General features: G+C 42.8%; 1 non-coding gene across 1 annotated transcript; it reads left to right on the top strand.

The window, feature by feature from the left end:
* Positions 1-2520: 2520 nt before the first annotated feature.
* On the top strand, positions 2521-2627 carry LOC130709604 (small nucleolar RNA R71). The gene has a single exon (XR_009010083.1). It is a non-coding gene; the product is annotated as a small nucleolar RNA R71 (small nucleolar RNA).
* The last annotated feature ends 3488 nt before the right edge of the window (positions 2628-6115 follow it).

Raw genomic sequence — 6115 nt, 5'->3', positions numbered from 1 at the left:
AACACAAATTCACTCACCCTTACCCAAAAGAAGCATGCATTGCCAAACTCATGAACTATGATGAAGGAAAGTGGAAAATGATACTTACCTTGACTTGAGAGTGAGTGGGTGCAAGTGGAATAGACTTGATGCAATGCAGAACTTTGAAGTAAAAGGAAGAGCCAATGTGTGTGCAAGTGAGAAATGAGAAGTGGAAATGGGGTATGGAGAGAGTGGGGTGCGTTTTTTATGGGAGACTGGGAATTAAGAGTGGGAAACTAAAAGGTTGGGGTTTTAAAACCCAAAATCTGGCAGAAACAACGTATAGGAGCGCTCGAGCGCTCATGGGGAACGCTCAGGCGCTCGTGCCAGATACAGAGGCAGTGCCTCTGCCACTAATTGGCGCCTAGGCGCCCATGAATTGGCGCCTAGGCGCTCAACCCAGTTTTTTCTACAAAATTTTTTACTTTTTTTCTTTTTTTTTGAAATTAAACACCTAAAATACTACAAAATTAAAAGATAGGAAATAATAAAATAAAAAGAATGGGTTGTCTCCCATTTAGCCCTAGGTTATAGTCCTAGGTGGACTCTCCTTCCGATGGTGTTAGGAAGGAAATTCCTTTCCATTGATTAACTTACCACAAGTGCAAGAAAGAAACCTTGCACAAAACCTCTGGAGTAAATCCTCCCATGAGGCTATGTCCTCTTGCTCATCAAACCAAGCTCTAGCCTCCCTCGTCAAAGAATGAGGGAAGAGTTTAATCTTCACTTCATCACTTGAAACACCCTCAATCTTAGCAAGGGTGCTAGCTTGGGTAAACTTCACCATATGAGCATGCAAGTTCTCGTACTTGGACCCCCCCATACTTGTTACCATTAACAAGCTTGATGAGAGCCGGATGGAACTCATCAATTTGGGCATTAACTTTGGGGATCTCTTCCGAAACCTCCGACCTGCTTCTAATCACATCACAGACAAAGTCATTGTCATGGTTAGTCTCAATCATAGGATTAAAAACAGAAAACCGTACCTTTTCCTTACCAACACGGAGAATGAGGTGACCCTTGTCAACGTCAATCTTAGCTCTACCAGTAGCTAAGAAAGGTCGACCAAGAATGAGAGGAATCTTCTCATCCTCCTCCATATCAAGCACAACAAAGTCCACGGGGAACACATACTTGTCCACCCGCACCATTACATCCTCCAATATCGCATATGGAGTCTTGAGGGATCGATCTGCCATTTGCAAGGAGAGCATGGTTGGAGTAACCTCTCCTAGGTTAAGCCTCTCAAACATGGTGAGCGGCATCAAATTGATGCTCGCTCCAAGATCACACAAGGCTTCCACATCCGCCATGCCTTCAATTTCGACCGGAATAGTGAAACTTCCGGGGTCCCTTCTTTTCTTAGGCATCTTCCGCTGCAAAATGGCACTACATTCCTCCGTCATCAACACCGTCTCATCTACTCCCTTCAATCTTCTTCTCTTATGCAGAATATCCTTCATAAACTTAGCATATATAGGCATTTGTTCCAAAGCATCGGCAAAAGGAATACTAATGTGGAGCTTTTTGAAAACATCAACAAATTTTGAAAACTTTTTATCTAAGCTCTTCTTAGCCAATGCTTTAGGGAACGAAACCTTGCTAGTTTCAGGAGTAAGATAAACTTCCTCTCTCACCTTAATAGGTACAACTACTTCTCCTCCCACTATCTCCTCTCTCTTTTCTCCCTCTGTTTGTTTCTTCAATTCATTCATCACTCTCCCACTTCTAGTGGCTACAACAGAGGCATTTTCTTGCTTAGGATTGGGGATACTGTCGGAAGGAAATTTACCTTGAGGTCTCTCGGCTATTTGCTTGGCCAGCTGGCCAAATTGATTCTCAAGATTCTTGATAGCCGCCTCTTGATTCTTGTAATTATTCTCCGTCCGGTTGATGAAAGTTTCCACCAACTCTTCTAAGCTCTTCTTGGAACCACTACCTTCACCTTCTCCTCGCTCTTGAGGTTGTCTTGAGCTTTGGCCTTGGAATCCTTGGCTAGGAAATTGTCTTTGAAAACCACTTCCTTGCCCATTATTACCTTGCCTCCAAGAAAAATTAGGGTGATTCCTCCATCCTGGATTGTAAGTATTTGAAAATGGGTCATTCCGAGCTTGACCCATAGCCTTCACTTCCTCCTCCGGTCTAGTCTCTGTGCATTCTTCGCTGTCATGTGGCCCTCCACAAGTCACACACTCCGCCTTGGCAACTCGACCACCAATCTTGGTGGTCTTCATTTGATTTTGAATCTCATTCATTTGCTTGGAGAGTTGCTTGTTGGAGGCCATAAGTTGATCATAAGCTTCAACCTCAAGGACTCCTCTTCGGGCTTGGCGATCATTACTAGAGTTCATGGCTCTTATAGCCATCTTTTCAATCAACTCATACCCCACTTGTGGAAGTAAGGCATCGAACTCTCCACTTGAAGCCGCATCCAAGCCAAACCTCGAAGAATATTGGAGACCATCATAGAACTTTGCTACTTGCTCAGCTTGAGTAAGGTTATGTTGAGGACACCTCCTCAAGAGCTTCTTGAACCTCTCCCAAGCTTCATAGAGATTCTCGTCGGTGGATTGAGCAAAAGTCATGATGTCGTTCTTGAGCTTCCTCAAGAGGGCTCTTGGAACAAACCTTGTGGTGAACTTCTCAGCCAAGTCTTCCCAAGATGTAATGCTACCTTGGGGCTGTGAATTCAACCACTCTTCAGCAGTATCCCTCAATGAAAAAGGGAATAACCTCAAGCGGATGGTGTCCGCTGAAACATTCTGAACTCTGTAGGTGTTGCAATTGCGGATAAACCGCTCCATGTGTGCATGAGGATCTTCAAGAGCACCTCCACCATACTGATTTTGGCTCACCAAGTTGATGAATGCCGGCCTCAGCTCAAAGTTTCCCGTGCCATCGGGGGAAACTATGCTGCCCGGATAATCGTAGCTCATGGCAGCCGAGGTGAGGTCTCTAAGAGAACGATTGACATTCTCCAATTCTTGCTCTTGAAGTCTTTGAGCAAGAGCCTCATTCACTCTTTCTTCAATGTGGGCTTGCATCTCCTCTTCCGTCATTTGAGCAGCCATGGCTTCAAGCCTTTGCTGGGCTCGACGACAGCGAAGAGTACGTTCAGGCTCCGGATCAAACAGCAATGGATCCGTGCCAAGCCTACTGTGCATAAACTGAAATCACAAAAACAGAGAAAAGGTTAGTAACACCTATTCAATGCAATGCTTAGTAAAACAAACAAAAAAACTCTTTAACTTAAACCGAAAACCACAAACAATCCCCGGCAACGGCGCCAAAAACTTGTTGGTCAATTCGCAAGTGTACGAATACCTCCGGGTTTTAAAATATCGAACCACAGGGATTGTGAGTGAGAATTGTTGATTTAAGCGTAAAGTTTGCAAGTTCTTAAAACAGTAAAATTTAGAAATTGATTTTGGTTGATTTAGACAAAAGATTTGCAGAAGAGCAATGTTGAAAATGATGTAAATAACAAATGATGGAAAATTGCCTCGGGTTGTTGATCATCTAATCCATTTTAGTCCACCTATCCTATGCATGTGAATCCTTGATTTAACTCTTGTTGATATAGCCTATGTACTTACTAGTTGATTCCTCACAAAAGTAATTCTCTCAAATTGAAAGTTAAGCCCAATTCCTTGTGTACTTAATCATTCATAAGAGGTATAATATCATGTATAATCAGGCCAACAAAACCCTACCCTCACTCTATGCCTAGAAGCAAGTATAGAAGGATCTATTCCAATTCATGTCCCTAAATCATAAGAAATTTCCATTTGATTATAATCTAGCCTATAGCAAAGGTGCACCAAAGCTAAACATGCAATAAGGAATTGAAATACAAGATTGAATCAAGACTCATGCATAGAGATAGGATTTACAAACTAAAATTTCATAGAATCTCTTAACCCAAAGCAAAAAAATAAACTAGCCACTCATGGCTAGTGAATTCATAAAGGAAATGTAAAGAAAACCTGAGAAGAAATACAAGTTGGAAGCCTCCCTTGGCCCCAAAGTTCTCCTCAGCTCTCAAACTTGATAAAAAATGAGTAAAATGTCCAAATGTATCAAAGAAATTGGCCTAAGCCTTATTTATAGGCAAAATGAACGAAACTGGGCGCTCAGGCGCCAATTCAGAGCGCCTGAGCGCCAATTGCATGTTGAAAAAAACATGCCTCTGACCCTATTGGCGCCTAGGCGCCCATTCCCAGCGCCTAGGCGCTTAAGCTCGCCTGAAAAGGACTTTTTGGCTTCTGAAACTCCTCTTTTCAATCCTCTTTAAGTTTTTCATCAATTCCATGCTTCTTGGCCTTCTTTCTCCTTCAGTTTCTGCTCTCCAAACCTAACCAACAAATCAAGGAAGATTCTAGAAGCTCCAAGAGCTCATTAGCACAAGAGGTCCTTCATAAAACACAACAAAACCATGCAAGTCCTAATCTTTACTTAAAATGCAAGAAAACTACCTATAAAACTACTAAATTACCAAAACAAAATAAAGACTAAAGAAAAGAATAAAAATGCATGAGAATGCATGAAACACTACATGAGACTCAACAAAAAGACTCAAAACAACCAAAGAAATGACCCTAAAAACACTACTAAAACAGGGTCATCAAACATCACTACCATCATCTACCGCCACCACCCTCCACCACTTCACTGGCATCACCTCCACTGCCACCACCACCACCGCTACCTCCCCACCCCCACAACCAACTCCACTGCCACCACCCTCCATCGTCGCCACCACCACACCATATCCGTTGTTGCCACCACTGTTGCTACCTTCACCGCTAGCACCCTTCGTCCTTTGTCAGCTCCTTCATCGCCATTACCGCCATTGCTACCTCCACAACCACCACCACTTCTACCATCACCAACACCACCCTCCACCACTGCCACCCCTACCGCCTTCACTACCACCATCATCCTCCAACACCACAATTTCCACTTCCACCGTCGTCGCCACCATCACGGCCACTACTGTGACCTCCACCGCCATCATCGCTCCCACTGCCACCTGTAAGACCCGGGATTTTAGAATTAAATAATTATTTAATTTCCAACTCACGCATAGGATTCTGTGTAAGCGTGAGAGGAACTTGACTATGTGTTTGGTGTTTTGACAAGTGTTAGGAAGACGAAAGTTCACAGTATGTTTAAGGATGACATTATAGTCATTTTGTTTGATAGCACGAGCCATATTCACACCCGACTTAGGTCCAGAGTGTCCGAAGAAGGCTATATCCGCTCCTAGAGCATTTAGTAATTTTATCATTATTAGTATTCCAATACGAAACCCTGGACTGTACGCACGTTAGGTTTTGCTTCCCGGAGGTCCGTCGAAGCTAGACTATAACTTCTCAAGGACTTTAATTAAGACCCTGAATGAAGAGTTTCTCTATTCGGAGCTTCTAACGAATTTTCCATCCGCTTTGTCTCATTCCTTTCGACGTTTGTGACATTTCTTCAGAAGGAAGTTTCTTCATCTGACGTCGACAGCGAAAAGTAGTTTTTCGACGTAAATCGACCCATACATTGTTTGAGACGTTTTCTTCAATTAAAAGAACCTCGTTCTGAGTTTTGGCATTCTGTTGTCAAATACTCACTTAAAATCAGCAGATGAAAGTACCAAAACGACCAGAACCGCAAAATCTCGATTTTTCGGATTTTCCCCTCACCTGTAAAAAGCGAAAAAATGATAATTTTCTCATTTTCTCCCGAAAGTGACCGCAGCTTAGAGAGAGAGAGAGAGGATCATAGCTTTTTCATTCCTTGCCCGATCGTCTTGATTTCAGTTTCTTTGGATCGGCACCGAGGTAACCTTCATCATCCTTACCTCTGTTTCTACTTTCTATTGGGTTCTTTCTATGTCTTTCTGTGCTCAAAGTTTGGAGCAATATGTCAAAATGTCTGATAGCTTTGAATTTTCTTTTCAACTACCTTCCCTACTAACTCAACATGCTATATTCATCGTCGGTGCACTCGGATTTCCACCGAGTCGCCGTAGATCTGAGTTTTAAGCCTGAAACCCATTTTTACCTCTACTTTGCTTTTTGATTCAAAAATTCTTGATCTT

Source organism: Lotus japonicus, chromosome 3, assembly GCF_012489685.1.
Source record: "Lotus japonicus ecotype B-129 chromosome 3, LjGifu_v1.2".
Taxonomy (NCBI): domain Eukaryota; kingdom Viridiplantae; phylum Streptophyta; class Magnoliopsida; order Fabales; family Fabaceae; genus Lotus; species Lotus japonicus.
This window is presented reverse-complemented; position numbering and strand designations above follow the sequence as displayed.